This window comes from Cynocephalus volans, chromosome 3 (genome assembly GCF_027409185.1).
Source record: "Cynocephalus volans isolate mCynVol1 chromosome 3, mCynVol1.pri, whole genome shotgun sequence".
In the NCBI taxonomy this organism is placed as follows: Eukaryota; Metazoa; Chordata; class Mammalia; order Dermoptera; family Cynocephalidae; genus Cynocephalus; species Cynocephalus volans.
Window position 1 is genome coordinate 44,039,924 of NC_084462.1, and position 18,145 is coordinate 44,058,068.

The 18,145-nt window shown below is 33.3% G+C and overlaps 1 protein-coding gene across 4 annotated transcripts in view; it reads right to left on the reverse strand.

Moving 5' to 3' along the window:
* The window catches only part of MEF2A (myocyte enhancer factor 2A), a 167,652-nt gene that overhangs the window by 132,826 nt on the left and 16,681 nt on the right, over window positions 1-18,145 (reverse strand). The window contains exon 2 of one of the 4 annotated variants that reach the window (XM_063091922.1): window positions 1,093-1,179. The exons of the other annotated variants lie outside the window; for them this stretch is intronic. The gene's annotated coding sequence lies outside the window, so the exon portion shown is untranslated. The remainder of the gene's footprint in view (window positions 1-1,092; window positions 1,180-18,145) is intronic. 4 annotated transcript variants of the gene reach the window in all.

Sequence of the window (18,145 nt, forward strand, 5' to 3'; positions counted from 1 at the left end):
GCAAGTTTTAACAAGAAAAATATATAGTCATATGAAACTGATATCAGAATATAATATTTAAATCAAGAACTCATTTTGTAAGTACATAAAAAGTAATTTCTTTCTACCATTTAATTATTCAAGCAAAAGCTTAGGCCTTATGTTAACAGCAAAAGTATTTTTGAAATGACAAGAACAATAAAAAAATTTTTAATACTTTTCCCAAGTTTTTTACTGACATAATCATCAGGCTTGGTCAATATCATCTCATATTTAAAATATTAACATTAACTTATTATAACCCACCAAAGAACATTTCCTACTTACATTTTTCAAAATTATTTATTTTAAAATATTCTAGTATTAATATAATTCATTTCTTTTCCATTTTGAATAGAAGATGGAATTCATGCAAGGTTTCACTCATGAAAACTTTTGAGGACTACACATCTTAGTAACACACTATTAATGTTAACCAAGGCCAATATAAGTATTTTTAACCAAAATAACCCATTCCAGGGTTCTGTTAATATGGACTCATGACTTAAGGCATAATAAATTCATAATGAATTCAAACTCACAAAAAAAGCCCACATTTTTAAAAGATGCCCTAAAATTTGCTTAATTTTTCTCTTTAATCCTTCCCACCTTTCATGAGATACGGCTAGATTTGTCCACTTCATCTTTCACTTGAAAATCTTTCCTCAGCTTATGTAGTCATCTTTCACTTGAAAATCTTTCCTCAGCTTATGTAACTCATGTTCTCTGACTCTCCCTTCCTCCTATTTATTGTCACAATAAATACGAACAATCAACTTAGGTTTTCTTCTTTTTTCAAATAAAGGTTAATTAATACAGAAGAAAGAAGCGTAAAAGATAAAAAAGTTTGTAATTATCTTAGCAGTGGCTGACTAAATATAAGAGAAACTGCAACTACATAATATTATGCATTTCAACTGGATTTTACAAATTTCCCTTATTGGTCTACATTAATCCCCAAAATAAAACTCTAAAATGACTGCCATTCAAGCTCACAAGAACAGCCTGACTTTTAGAAAACATTTTCACTGTGTTTATTTACTTCATAACACAGAAAAAGAAAAAATGTCTTACTAGAAATAAAGTTCAGCAAAAAGTGCACTTAGATATGATCCTTGCAGAATAGTCTTCTTTGTTACTTTTTCACAAAATTTGCAATTCCTTAAAAAAGAAAAAAATTATAAGATAGTTATTATTCTTGACTCTTAACAGAGAACGAAATATACATTTTATTTATAAAATTCTAGCACTCAATACCATACCTGGCAGATAGCTCCACATACACTCACTGAATGACAGAAAATTAAATGTTTAAAACTCATTTGTTTTATATGGCTAATAAAAGAAAATATTAGTCAATTGAGTATTTCTAGTACCACATTTTTTTCAGGAAGTATGACTCAAATGTTCAGTAATACTTTTTGCACTGAAAGACTGAAAAATTGCTTTCCCAGGTCCTATTTTCCTATCCTCTATATCATAGGATAAGCTTTATATTTCTCTATACTGTGTGTATAGCCTCTTGAACTTACCAGTTTTGATAAACTAAACTAGCTTAAATTGAAAATGCTCACAGTATTATGTTTTCATTTATAAAAGAAACTGTCAGTTGGTCAGTAATTTGTACTGCCATAAAATATGTCTGTATCTCTACACAATGTATATACTTGTACTTTTCACTAGCTATCTTTTAGTCGGAACACTGAAATAAAAATAATGAACATAAAATGACAAAAATGAATAGAAAACTGATCACTGTCAATAATTCACATTAATATAGGAACACTGACAAATACTACCCCAATGGATTAGGTGCATGAAGAATATAGCCAGTCCTGCTACATTCTTGCTTGGAGATGGTAGAAGCATTTAGGTAGAAAAGGGGAAAGACACCTCCCTCCTCACCGGGTAAATCTGCTTCATCAAATGAAAATGATCATTTCTCCACAGAAACACCAGTCATTTAATTTGATTCAACAACATTAATTACTGTGATACAGTGATTTTATTTCAATTTGGAAATGAACACTGCCTCTAGAGGGAAAAACCCCACAAACTACCCAATATTATTTTTACATTAATAAATTAAGTATTAAAAGCTCAAACTTTTAAGATACGCAAACATGCTTTTATTTTGCAAGGGTAAATGAAGGTTGTTTCAAATGCCAGTTTTGGCTTTTAATCTAATTGTACTGAAATGTAGAAAAGAAAAAAGTTCCTCAAATTTAGCTGCATTACCAACATTTAAAATCCAATAATTAAAGTAAAACTACTTTTCATGGGTCCCCAATCTAAACAAAACTAATTATTTTAAAATCTATTTTAATACCAGCTTTGTGTCAGTGTCACGGTAGGAATTAAAGTTTAGGAATTTGACCCACAGTAGATAACTTGTTATATGCAAATTTTATAGTTACGTGTCCTGGTACAAGTTCTTACTTCAAAATTCATTCCTCAGTTCTATAAATGCACTGTTATGGATGACTCGTGTTTTGTATGTAGTTCTCAAACAGTTTCTAAAAGGCAATATTGCAAAAACCACGTTTTATAGCTCTTTTATAAACATCTATAATGAAACAAACTCTCACTTTCAAAAAATAAAACCAAACTAACTTTAGGTTGTAGCCAGTTATCATTAAATTTCATGTACTGAACCTCCAAATCCCACTGCCTCAATCCAGCCAAGAGCAAGACAACCTGGACCTCTAATTGCTATCCCTATCTACATCTACTAACCATTAACCTAGACTGCAATTAACCTGGACTACGAGCCAGTGCCCAAACTGTCAAGCTCTATAATTTTGTCTAAGTTTTTACCTCTGCCTGGAAACAACCTTCCCCTTTGTCTGTTAAATGGATCAGATGTCCAGTTCAATGACATCTGTGAGGCCATCCTCCAGATACCTTTACTATCACCATCAGTTCGGGGTGGGGGGGAGCGCACAAAACTATTATAGTTAGTTTTGCAAATATTTCCTCTATAACACTATATGCTTTTTATAATACTATATGCTTTTTAAAAAAGAAGGAATTTGTACTTTGCTCAATTTTATATCACCAATATCTAGTCAATATCTGGCATACAATTTAATATAAATCATTTGGAAAATATTTACTGAGTAAATATTCCAGACTCTTTTCTAGGTGCTAGGAATAAATCCCTATCCCTAATTCCAAACGTCATGGAGTTTATATTCTAGGCGGGGAGAACTACAATAAAAGATGAATAAGAAATAAATAATATATGAGGGTACTTCAAAAAGTTCACAGAAAAAACAGAATTAAAAGATAATATGGACCTTTCCATGAACTTTTTGAAGTGACCTTGTATACAAAAGTTTAGTGAAAAATCCTTAATGAGAAAAAAATTAAGCAAGGAAGGAATACTGTCAGAAGGAGGGTATTAAAATTACAAAAAAGGTATCCAGGGAAGGCCTAATGCAATAACAACAATGACTGCAATAGCAGCAGTAATATTTGAGTATTTATCATATGTGAACCAGTACACTAACTGCCTTATATATATTAACTGATGTAAAGTCAACAACCACTTCATTATTATCCCCAAGAAATAACTGAAATACTAAAGAAGCAACTTCCCAAGCTCATATAGCTGGTAAAGTACTGAATCCAGGATTAGAATCCAGGCATGCTTTTAAACTACAAGACATAACCATAATTCAGTTAATACTTTTGTTGAATGAATTAAACAAATGAAGAATATGAATGCTTACTATAGCAATAGATTCGAAAGACAGCAAAGCAAATCTCAGTCTCAGAGGACCAAAACATTTGAGCAGGTTGAGATACACCTTGTTCATCAATACCTATATATGCCAGATACAATCACAAACAACAGGTGGGTGCCTGTGGTGGACAAGAATATTCATAAATACTGATAATTTCTCAATACCTTTTAAAATACATTTTAAGTTTCTACGTGACAATTACCAGAACTAAAAACTATATAAGACAACATCATACAATCACACAGATAGGTGTGACAGTGTGATATAGTAAGAAATACACAGTCAGACCTCCGAATCAGTGGATTCAACCAACCTCAGATCAAAAATATTCAGGAAAATAAACAACTGCATCTGTACTGAACGTGTACAGACCTTTTCTTGTCATTATTCCCTAAACAATACATATAACAACTATTAGCATAGCATTTACACTGTATTAGGTATTGTAGTAATCTAGAGATGATTTAAAGTATATGAGAAGATGTGCATAGGTTATATTCAAATTCTATGCAATTTTATATCAGGGACTTGAGCATCCGCAGATTTTGGTATCCAAAGGAGGTCTTGGAACGAATCCCCCAAGGATACCAAGGGACAGACTGTGTCTGTAATTTGGTTCCTGGCACACAGTTCCTAAAGCCCTTGGAATTCCCAGAGTGGTAAAGGGGTCTTTTGTATGCTAATGAGATCACTGGTGATGGGGCCCCAAACATTTTCAGAATGTGCTCTGGTCATCAGAAAGACCACGGCATGATTACAGGGTTGGGACTTTCAGCCCCATACCCCAATCTCTGGGGAAGAGGGGCTGGAGGTTGAGTTGATCACCAATTACCAATGATGTAATCAATCATGCCTAAGTAATGAAGCCTCCATAAAAACCAAAAAGACAGTGTTTGGAGAGCTTCCACATGCTGAACATGTGGAGGTTCCTGGAGGGTGGCACACCCAGAAAGAGCATGGATACTCACACCTCTTCCCACATATCTTGTCCTACACATCTTTTCCATCTGGCTGTTTATCTGTATCCTTTGTAATATCCTTTATTATAAATGGGTAAACATAAGTAAAGTGTTTCCCTGAGTTCTGTGAACCACTAGCAAATTAATCAAATCTGAGGAAGGGGCATTGGAACCCTCGATTTATAGCCAGTTGCTCAGAAGTACAGGTCACAACTTGTGACTTGCAACTGGCATATGAAGTGGTGCAGTTTTATGGGACTAAGTTCTCAACCTGTGGGATGTGACACTATCTCCAGGTAGATATTATCAGAATTGAATTGAATTATAAGACACCCAGCTGGTGTCCACTGGAGAACTGCTTGGTGTGGAAGGGCTGTGGGAGGGTGGAAATCCCACATACATTGTGGTGATCGGAGGTAAAGAATTCTGTGGTGAGTGATGTAATAATAGGAAAAACATAATTTGGTTTTTTTCCTATCTCAAATAATAGATCATTTAAAAATATTTTTAAATAGAAAATACTCTTAAAGAAATTAGACCTTTGAAAGTAATATCATTTCAAAGACACGTAAATGTATTATATTTTATACCGTGGTACAAGTTACTCAGCTTCTAATTTTCCACACTAATAAGAATGGTTAAATGAAAGGACCACTTCAATTAAAGTTCAAACTCCTTGTAGTACATTTGGAAATTATCACAATTTCACTGGATACAGCATAATGCAGTGACAAAGAAAACAGAGGTTTCTCTATGAAAACAAACAGCTTTAAAGTCAGTCCAAATTAAGACAAAAATGAAACTGGCAAAAATAAATAGACAAAAAGGACAGTCTAGACATAATCATATACACAATAAAAGGTGTATATTTGCTCAATTATACATTTCATTTGTAATCAAAACTCAGCTAATGTGGGCATCAAACTACTACTCATACCTTAAAAAGATATTTGCCACAAGCCATGATGAAGTAACTGGTACAAAACATGCTCTCCCATTGAACTCAACTAGAAAACTGATCAAACATATAAACCACAACTTTAAAACTGTGGACAATGAGCAGCTCAGCACTATGATACCTGAGAAAAAGGGAAAGTGTTCCCTAGAAACACTTAGACGCACAGTAAGGATGGCAGTTCAGGGAAGAGAAGCCAAGCAGAATGTGGAGGACTCCGTGAGTAGAAGAGACAGAGAGTGAAATTCAGGAAATCTAAGGTAATGGTACTACGTGGGCACAGTAGCAAAGAAGATGGAGCTCAGGAGAAAAATGTTCCTGAAATATGCAGAAGGATTTCTACAGCAGCGCTGCCTAACAGAAACATAATGTGAGCCTAAAATGTAATATTTAATTTCCTAGTAACCGTATTTTAAAAGTAAAAAGAAGCAGGTGATGTTAATTTTAATATAGTGTACTCAACCCAATATGTTTATAATATCATTTCAGAATGTAACTGATATTAAAGAAAAGTGAGATATTTTACCTTCCTTTTTTCCACACTAAGTCCCTAAAAGTGTGTGTTTTACACTAACAGCACATTTAAATTCAGACTAACCATTGAATTATGATTCAACTTTTTTTTTTTTCTTTTGGTGGCTGGCCAGTGCAGGGATCAGAACCCTTGATCTTGGTGTTATAACACCACACTATAACCAACTGAACTAACCGGCCAGCCCCAGACTAACCACAATTCAAGCACTCAATACCCACATGTGACTAATGGCTACCATACTTGATAACACAGCTGTATAGTTTTTTGTTGAACATGAAGCTGTCAATGAGTTAAATGGAACTCCACAAGGCCGGCAAAGAATCATAACGGGGAAGCAGTAGGCTAGGAAATTCCCAGAGATTACTTAAAACCAGCAAGATGTGCAAGTTCAATGAAAGGGGAGAAAGACCTCATTGAAACTTGGGGCAATCAATAGAAAAGGAAACAGAATCAACACTTAGTAGTTGTGCTAAACTAGACCTGTCATAACAAAGTTTAAAAATAAGCCTCAAAAGGTTCAAACAGATCGGCAAGAAATTAAACAGTCTGTCAAAATGAAATTACTATCTATTGAGGGGAAATCAACAAAATCCAGACAAGGTATGACAAATGTCCACAAGTCAATTGAAACTTACTAAACATAAGAAAATGAAGAAACGTGTGACCCACACCAGGGGAAAAATCTGACAAATCTGACAAGAGGCCCAGAAACAAAAGAGATAATGTCTTTAAAGACACAAACTTTGAAATATTATAAATATATTAAAGGATTTAAAGAAAAACAGAAACAAAAGAGAAGAAAATTATTTTGAAAAAAAATCACATAGATTTTCTAAAGATGAAAAATGCAATATCTCAAATAAAAAATTAACTGGGTGAACAACAGTGCAGGAAAAAAAGATTACTTAATTGAAGATTAAAAATAGCAAAAAAGAAAAAAAAAAAAAAAAAAAGCAAAACATAAACCAAAACAGAGTATCAAGGACCAGTGAGAATATCAAGAGCAGTCTAAAAATGGTGTGACTGGAGTCCCAGACAGAAAAAAATATCTTCGGAAATAAGGCCAAAGAATTTCCAAATTTAAGGAAACTAAACCTACATATTCCAGAAACTCAAGGGAAATAAAGCAGATTAAGCACAAAGAAGCCACACCAAGGCATAATCAACTGCTGAAATCCAGTAACACAGAGAAAATCTTAAAAGCAGCCAGAGGGGGATGGAGGGAACATATTACAGATAGACAAAGTTAAGAATTACCACAGACTCCTTGCCCAAAGTAACACAAACAAATTTAATACAAAGGAATAACCCTTATAATGTGCTAGAAAGAAAAAAACAAAACAAAACAAAACCTATAAACTAAAATCTACATAAAGCAAAATACCCTTTAGAGATAAAGGAAAAATAAAGCATTTCAGGAAGAAGAAAAACAATGCAGAATAGTAAAACATAGAGTGAGCCCTAATATAAACTAAGGAATTAGTTAATAACAGTGTATCAACATTGGTTCATCAATTGTAAAATATGTACTACACCAATGTAAGATGTTAATTACTAGTGGGGGGAGGAGTTGGTATATGTGAACACTGAACTTTCTTTCAATTTTTCAGTAAGCCTAAAACTTCTCTAAGAAATAAACTCTATTAAAAAAAAAAAAAAGGCAGAGAGAAAAGTAGTCCTACACAAAGGAACAGCAATGATAAACATATGACTAATTATAAGACATTTATTTTCTTACATTTAATTTTTAAAAAGCTATTTGTCTGAAGCAAAAGTAGTAATAATGTATCATAATAAGAAATATAAAATAGAATGAATGACAATAGCACAAAGAATGAGGGGAAAAAAATTGGAAGTACAGTACACTATAGTAAAGATCTCACATTACTTCTAAAGCGATGAAGGTAGATTGTGATCAATATGCATGCTGTAAAACCATAGAGCACCTACTAAAAATAAAATAAAACTAATAAGTCAAGAAAGGATATAAAATGGGATGCATATTTTTTTTAATATGCAAACAAAAAAAGAGGGCAAAGAAACACAAAATAGGTGGGACAAACAAAAAACAAATAGCAAGATGGCAGACTTAATACAACTATATCAATAAAATAATAACTATATCTACAAAATACCCACTTTAAATATAACAACACAGACAGGTTAAACATAAAATAGAAAACAGAAAAATATATACCATACAGACATTAATCTTAGGAGAACTGGAGTGTCTATATTAACATCTGACAAAGTAGATTTCAAGACAAAGAATATTACCAGGGATAAAAGAACATTTCATAATGTTTACACTGTCAACTTATCAAAAATACAAAATAATTCTAAATGTTTATGCAGCTAATAATAGAGTTTCAAAATACATGAAGCAAACACTGACAGAACAAAAAGTAGAAATACATAAATCTACAATTATGGATGAAGATTTCAACATTCTGTCATAATAACTGGTAAAATGAGTAGATGGAAAAATCAGTGAAGATACATAAGACCCAAAAAACACTACAAACCAGCTTGGCTTAACCAAACACTACAACAACCACATAATAACAAATATGCAAGTGTATGTGTCTCTAGGAACAGTGAACGAGAACACATGCTGGACCATAAAACAAGGTGTATAAATTATAAGAATTAAAATCACACAGGAAATGTTTTCTGATACAAAAGAATTAAAGATCAATAACAAAAAGACATTGGAACATTTTCCAAATATTTGGAAATTAACACATTTCTGAATAACTCATGAGTCAAAGAAATCATAAAGAAAATTCAAACATACACTGAACTGAATAAGAAGATTATCAGATTACGTAGGGTAGAGCTAACAATCCTTGAAAATTTACAGCTTTTAAGTGCTTATGTTAGAAAAGAATAAAGGTCTAACATTAGTGTTCTAATCTCCACCTTAAGAATCTGGAAAAAAGGGAAACTATTAAACTAATAGTAGAAGTAAGGAAATGATAAGAATAGAAATTGGTGAAATAGATGAGGGACAAACAATAGATAAACTCAATGAAAGCAAAACTCAAGAAAAGAAGAGAGAAGATGCAAACTACCAACATCAGAAACAAAAGAGAGGACATCACTACAAACACTTCAAACATTAAAAGTATACTAAGTGCAATTTTATGCCAATAAATTTGACAACTTACATGAAATAGACAAAATTCCTTGAAACATGCAGATTATCAAAACTGACAAAAGATAGTACAAATAATCCTATATCTAATTTAAAAAACTAAATTCATAATGAAAAGGCTAGCTTCCCACAAAGACTCAGATGGCTTCACCAGCAAATTCTTCAAACTTCTAAAGATTTAATATCAGTCTTATACAATCTCTCTTAAGAAAGAGAGGAAGAGGAAATACTTCCTAACATATTTAAGGAGGCCAGTATAAATAACCCCGATACCAAAACAAGGCAAGGAGACCCTCAAGAAAAAGAAGCTACATAACAGTGTTGTCCATGTGTATACATGCAAACATTCTCAACAAAATATTAGCAGATCAAATGCAGTAATATATAAAAAGGAAAGTATCAGTACAAGTGGGCTTTGTCTCAGGAATATACGATTGGTTCAGTAATCAAAAATCAATGTAATTCACTACATTAACATACTAAATAAAAACCAACATATGATTAATTTCAATAGATGTAGAGAGATCATCTATTCATAACAACACACCCATTCATGAAGAAATTTTTAAAAAGAAGAAAAAAAAAAAAACCTCTCAGGCAAACTAAAGTTCCTCAACCAATAAAGGGCATCTACAGAAAACCTACCGCTAACGTCATGCTTAATGGTAAAAGACTGATTCTTATCCCATAAGACTGGAAACATAGCAAGGATGCCCACTCTTAATCATTTCTATCCACCACTTTACTGGAGGTCCTAACCAGTGCAATAATGCAAGAAAAGAAAGAAAAGGCATACTTCTAGTCACATATGACATGACAACATAAACAGCAAATCCCAAAAAATCTACAATAAAGTGACTGGAACTAAACAGTGGGATTTGCAAGAGTACAGGATACAAGGTCAATATTAAAAAGCAATTGTATTTCTATATAATAACAAACGCAAAATTAAGTTTTAAAAAAATACCATTTACATTAGCATCAAAAGCATGAAATATTTAAAGACAAATTTACCAATATATGTGTAAGACTAACATCCTGAATACTAGAAAACACTGCTAAGAGAAATTAAGGAAGACCTAAATAAATGAAGAGATATATCATGTTCATGTATCTGAACATAAAATCAATATTGTTGTGATATTAACTCTCCCCAAATTGATCGATTCAATACAATCCCAATCAAAATCTCCAATAAGCATTCTTGTAGGAAGTGACAAGATAATACAAAATTCATAACATGGCCAAAACAATTTTGAAAAGAACAAACATGGAGGATTTACACTTCCTGATTTTAAGACTATTTAATACAGTGTGCTCTTGAAATAACAAAACAAAACAAAACAAAACAAAAAAACCATATCAATGAACCATAACAGAGAATCCAGAAATAAATTCACACACACATGGTCATTTGATTTTCAACAAGGGTGCCAAGATAATTCAATGGGGAAAGGAAAGCCTTACCAACATATGATAGTTGAACAAACAGATGAATTTTGACAATACTTCATATAATTCACAAAAATTAACTCAAAATGAATCACAGGCCTATATGTAAAAGCTAAACTATGAAACTTCCAAAAGTAACACAGGGCAAAAATTCCACTGCCCCAGGTGAAGCAAAGACTTAGGACACAAAAAGCAGTTACCATAAAGTAAAAAATTGACATCCAGAACTTCAAACATGAAACCATCTGCTCTTTGATAGACACCATTAAGGGATTAAGATATTCACAGAATGATTAAAATACACAGATTAAAATACAACCGAATGAAAAAAGACTTCTATGTAGAATGCACAAAGATATCTTACAGCTCAGTAATAAGAGGGCTAACAACCCAATTAAAAATGGACAAAAGATATGAACAGACATCTCACCAAAGAAGACACATGATAGCCAGTAAATAAATGAAATATATTTAACATCATTAGTCATCAGAGAAAAGCAAATTAAACTATAACGAGATAAAAATATTATGAGATTAAAACTATAATGTGATACAAGTACATATCTACTAAAATGGCTAAACTTAAAAAGACTGACAATACAAAGTGTTGGTGAAGATACAAACTGGAATTCTCATTTACTGCTGGTGGGACTATAAAATCACACAACTTCTTTGGAAAACAGTTTCATTGTTTCTTACAAAATAAAACACCATTTGACCCAGAAATCCCTCTTTGGTATTTACCCAAGAAAAATGAAAACATATGTCCACACAAAGTCTTGTACTCAAATGTTTATAGCAGCTTTATTCATAATAGCTTCAAAATAGAAAAAATCAAAATGTCCACAAAAGATGAAGAAATTGCAGTACAAACATAAATGGAAGACTGGTAAACAGTAAAATGGAAGAAACTACTGAAAGACACAAACGTGGATGAATTGCAAAAACATGGTGCTGAGGGAAAAAAGACAGACACTGAAGAATACATATAGTATGATTCCATTCAGGAATAAATTTGTGAAATTTTGAGCTTCCACCAAAGAACATAAAAAATCCACAATCCATACATTATAAAAGCTACTCTTCAACACTGGAAAGCTGTACATAATTAAAAGATTTTTCTGATTTCACAAGACCAGAACAATCAACCTTACTTTTTGAGTCTCAGTCTCCTCATATGTAAAATAGTATAGTAATATTATATACTTCATAAGTTAAGTTGTGAGACATAAGGAAGTAGTGTGCTTAGCACAGTGACTGGCATACAGTAAAAACTCCTTAAGTGCCAGCTGATTACTGTGGCTTTTTAAAATCATCATTATTATAATAATTACTTGGGGGAGGAGAAAGACAGATACATCCATAAAGAAATAACCAAGAAAACCAAGAGAATGGGCAAATAGAACAGATGGAGAATGCCACTGAAGTCAATTTCTTAACAACATTCCTACAAGTCTTCACTCTGTTCAAGACAAAAGAAAGGCAAATATTAATCAGCAAAAGCCAAATCAGAAGTTTTGTAATATATGTGGAATCATTAAATATCTGATACTAGGGCCGAGCCCGTGGCGCACTCGGGAGAGTGCGGCGCTGGGAGCGCAGCGACGCTCCCGCCGCGGGTTCGGATCCTATATAGGACTGGCCAGTGCACTCACTGGCTGAGTGCCGGCCACGAAAAAGACAAAAAAATAAATAAATAAATATCTGATACTAGAACGGAAAAAAATACTACTAAAGCCTTAAAAGGACAGATTTATAAACATATAGAAACTAATGCACAGAAGCAAGACTTTAAGTCACTAAAATTTCACAGAAGCAAGCATTTAATAGAGAAAGTGTATACACACATAAAACTAGGAACTGTTCCAATTACAGGAGGTAAAAAAGAAAGATGACACAAACTTAAATAGGTGTGAACAAAAAGTGCAAAGCAGAGTATAGGACAGACATGGGTGGAACACAATTGTGTACAACCTTGAAAATAGAAAAGAATTTGAATTTAATATGAAAAAAATAGAAAGATAAGGGAATAGCAACATTAATCCTGTCAACTGGAATAATGCACAATTCCAGCATTTAAAAGTAAGGTTAAAAAAGACGTGTTCTTATACAATCCCCACTAAAACATAACCTATTACATTCTTAGCTAGTGGATTATCATATGTGACAATGCCAAAAAAAAAAAAATGCCCATTTTCCCCACACCATTCCACCTCCATCTACATCCCCTAAACCACTGGAGGCCCAAAACAGCTCTTTGCACAGCTTCTGTTCTTTTTTAAAAAATAAAAAAGAAAGCAGCTTTACTGAGATTATTCCCATACCATACAATTCACCCATTTCAAGTATAAACATGAATTTTTTTTTATATTCTCAGGGACGTGGAACCATCATCACTATCTAACTCCAGAACGTTTTCATCCCCCCTAAAAAAAAAACCCCAGCACCCATTAGCAGTCACTCTCCATTCCCCACTTCCACCCCCACACTCCCCACTCCCCAGCCCTAGGCAGTGGCTTACCTACTTTCTGTCTCTACAGATTTGCCTATTCCAGGCATTTCATATAAATAGAATATACAATACTCATATGTGGTCTTTTGTGACTGGCTTTTTTCACTTAACATGTTTTCAAGATTCATCCATGTTGTAGCATACTTCATTCCATACTATCCGTACTTCATTCCTTTTTATTGCTAAATAATATTCCATTGTATGGAAATACCACATTTTATTTATTCATTCACTGACTGATGGGACATTCAGGTTGTTTCCACTTGCTGCCTATTATGAATAATGCTGCTATGAACACTGATACACAAGTTTTCATGCGGAAATATGTGTTCATTTCTAGCTTCTGTTCTAATAGTCAAAAACCTAGAGTGTCTTCAGATTTTCTTCTCTATAATACCACTTCTTTATCATACTAACACCTTCCCCATAGTGAAATGCCTATCTGTTGTTATGCCACAAGTTAATTAGGCACTTCACATATATTACTAGTACTTATTTTATTCTCCCAAATAATTTATCATCCCAGCTCTATGTCTATAATCAACACCCATATTGAAAGTTTCCACATTAAAGCTTAATATTTATTATATGTTCTGATGATGCTGTAATTCTTCAAGTGGACTGTGACTTTCCAAATGCTAAAGTTCCATTTGCTCTACCACTCAACCTGACCTCTTGGGCTAATGCTCACACTATTCCTCCTTTTGAGGCATATAGTTACTGTAATCCATTACCTTTACAGTCCTAACCAACCACACACCTATAACAAAAAGCACATTTTGTCCACACACACACAAGGTGTAAAAATGAGCATACTTTAAAATATAACACTACATACTTAACATAACAGCCAAATACACATCACTTTGGTTAAACAATCTGACTGGTAAACTGCTCAAGTCTGTCAAACAGATTTCCATATTAATAAGGCCAGAATCCAGAAAAAAAAATGTGCACACTCTATTCATGATAGTTACCAGCTTCCTAAAGTTTTGAACTGGAAGAAGCCTCAGAGGTTGTTTTAGGTAAGCAAACTCTAAAGCTCACAGAAATGAAATGGAAGCCAGAAGTAAAATCCAGACTACCAATCTAATCCACATTAAAGTAAGGTTCTACCTACTTAAAACAAGCAAACAACAACAACAAAACACTTAAATTAATAAAAAATAAGAATTCCAAAAGGTCTTAAAACTATCTTGAAAGATACACACCATAATAATTTGGGAGTTCTCTCACAATATTTTGATATTCCCTCACAGCATCCCCTCTTCTTATGCTCCGATATGCCTTCTCCCATGGAAGAGAACTGGGAGATTTATGGCTACTGCCCTAGGAAATGCACATTACATACTATCTGTTACATCTGTAACATACCCCAGGATAGTTGTGGCAATTATAAATTACTATAATACTTTACTTCTCTGCTATAAAAGTCCATGGGAGTGCATCATGTGTGTCAAAAGTTCATTTACTGTATCTCACCAGAGAAAAAATGTTGAGAACTAGTGATCTAGATCAGCAGAGCTATAGAAATGACTTAAAAATTCATCATTTCAAAATCTCAGTTGAGGTCAAATCCTACATCAGTAACAACTTTGCAAAGTGCAAAATCTAGGGTCATTTGTAAGACAGCAATTTAAAAGATTTGTCTGCTGAGAATCTACACACAAAAAATGTTAAGAAGAAATAAGACTCAAGCATTAACACCTTCAATGCAGTATCTATACGTCTATTACCTTAGTATATAAAGTCAAACATGATAAATACAATAAGACAGATAAAATACTATAGAATTTCAAAAGAAAAAAACTGTTTTTGGAAGGAATCAATTCTTCACAATAGCACAATGTTTGGTCTGGCCTGGGAAAAGAGATCAAGAAAAAAGTAGGAAATAGTGAAAAATAAGACGACGACAATCTATCCTTACCCATGTCTTCTACTTGAAAGGCAAGTATTCCCACCAAATCCCTTCAAACAATCAAATTAAGGAATGACCTAGCACTATGCTTTCTAAAAAGGGGTCCTCAGTATTATTCTTTAAGGAACCAAGTTTTAAAAAGAAAGGACATACACATTATCATCATTATTTTATATGGGCATATTAAAGAAGGCTCTGGTCACTTCTAAGCTTAAAAATTTTAATACTTGAAGAACAAAATCCAAACTGCTCAACATTCAAGATGCACTGCAATTTGGCCTCAAGCTTTCTTTCCCATCTTACCATCTTCTACTTATGAAAAGCCCTTGAATCTAACCAAACTGTATCCAATATAACACCTATCATTCTCCTATTTTGGCTCTTTTGCTCAAACTGTTTCTCTGTATGGAATATCTTTTCCACATATAATTTCTGACAATAAAATCTGATATCCAGCTCAAATATCAATTCTTCCATGAAGCATCCCCAATCACCTCTCATCTGCTACCAAATGCAAAACTTTGGTTTAAAAAACCCCTTCAAAAATTTTTTCAAATGTCTTAGGAATTATAAATCACAGAATTTTATCATTAATATCTTGTCTAAAAACCACATCCCCACTCTTTTGGATGTAGCAAGGGAGAGCGCTGTCTCTACCATCCCTTCCCCTCACTTTTTGTATCTTAATGTCTAAATCTCTGTTCTGGTACAAAAAGTCAGGTAGTCAGGGAGCTGGAAGAGAAACAAGTAAGGGAAAAGTACAACCTGGTGTAAAAGCAAAAGGCCAGAAAAGAGCTTGGTTACAACTCCACACTCCCCAATCCAGAGTGCACATAGCACACCAAAAAAGTTCTCTCTTTAGACAGATGACTATTAGGGAATAAAGAAATTACGTCATGGGAAATCATGTGCTGTGTGAAATTGGACAAAATATACCATCATCATAAGACTAGGTAATGTAAAAACATTCTTTAACGGGGCTCTGCCCTGATACTGGGGTAAAAATAAGCTGCAAAAACTACAAGTCATATAATGCACTCTATTCTCTTCTCAGTGATTTTCCTGGAAAACACTGACAAAAAACCTGTTAACTCTAGAGAAAGAAATGTTCAAAGGTAATAAATATTTTAAGTAACTGAATTCTAAAAACCAAGCATAAAGAACTTCTACGCATAATGCCAAACTTATGTTAAATTTCTCACGTTTAAAAAACAGTTCTGGCACCCTAGGATAACAATAGTGAATAATATTGTATATTTTAAGAGAGCCAGAAAAGAGGATCTCGAATGTTGTAAACACAAAGAAATGATAAATGTTTAGGTGACAGACATGCTAACTATTCTGATCAGAACATTATACAATACATGCATGCATTGAAACAAACTGCACCCCACAAACATGTACAATAAAAAATTAATTTAAATTTAAAAATTTTTAAATAAAAATAAAATAAAGAGCTTAAAAGACAGAGAACTAATTAACTTTAGCTACAATAAACAGATTGAGTGTCATCTTATTAAACACAATCATGAATGGAGAGTCAAGGAATAAGTTCACACCTACCATTTATTAGAAGCAAGAGACAGTTGTCAAGACCATAAAATAAAACTGAGAAAACCAGAAGCAAGTAGAAAAAAAAAAAGAATACAAAGAGGAAATGTAGTTTAATTTTCAAAGACCTTAACATCTATCAAACCAATTCACAAGTTTAGAAGTTAACCTTTACAGAAAATTTCACATATTGGATTACCATTGGCATAAAAAAAGTACAAAAGGAAGCCCTTGGCTGAATACAGGCCTATAATTCATTCACGTATAATAAAACCAAGGCATTTCCAATTTACATTATAGACACGAACCCTTGAATTAAGAATCTTGCTTTTCAAAAAAAGCATTTAAGACTCTTGCAATAACCTAGAATCAACATTTGCATGCTATCAGAATAAAGTAAGAGCACTGAAATTTAATTAGTTCATTTCTTCTCCAAGATACTTTCTGGGGTCTCTGGCTCACCAGTGGAACTTAACTGCCTATGTCTTTTCCTAACCAAAAGCTTTATAGCACTGACAGCATTAAGCCAATAGATTCTTCTCCCTCATCTCAAAAGTAGAGACTTCAGAGAGTGAGGACAACGGTGGTAGTATATCTAGGTAACTCAAAATACTCTCCCTATACCATAAGGAAAACAAGAAAGAAAGGAAAAGGAAAGACTACACAAAAACACATTTTCAGCACAGCTTGAAGACAAGGAATGCTGATACTGCAAAACAACTGTGAGTGAAAACAGAAAAATCACCAAATCCCAGCACCTGATCTCTCAAACTGTCACCTACGTCCACTCTGCCACAAGGCTTTGTAGCAAAGAGGGTTAACAAAGCCCTAAGGGTCATTTGGAAAGACCACCAAAAATATTAAATCTACTCAAAATCTGAAAATACTGGAAAAGTGTCTAGGTAGCTCAGAAAACAGACTACAAGGAAGAATTTTCAAAATTCTGGTGATTTAAAGGGCCATGTACCATATAAGAAGACAGGTACCATGTAAAGAGCCATTCTGAAACACACAACTTCTGGGGCGACAAAAAGGGCAAAAGGAAGGGAAAAATATCTTTTGTCAATTATATGGTTAAAAAAAAAAAAAAGAAAGAAAGAAAATTTAATGTCCCAAGAGACAAAAGAGAATCTATCTCACATCCTTCTCCAACAAACATAAAAACCACTGAAGTAATAGTACTGTTCTATACTGACAGAAAAGGGAATCATTAAACTAGGAATACCACGAAACACCCCAATACCATAAAAATTAACAAAAGAGAAGTTAAATCCAGAAAATCAGGAAACAGAATTTAAAACATATCAACTGGAACCCCCCCCCCAAAAAAACCTCAAAG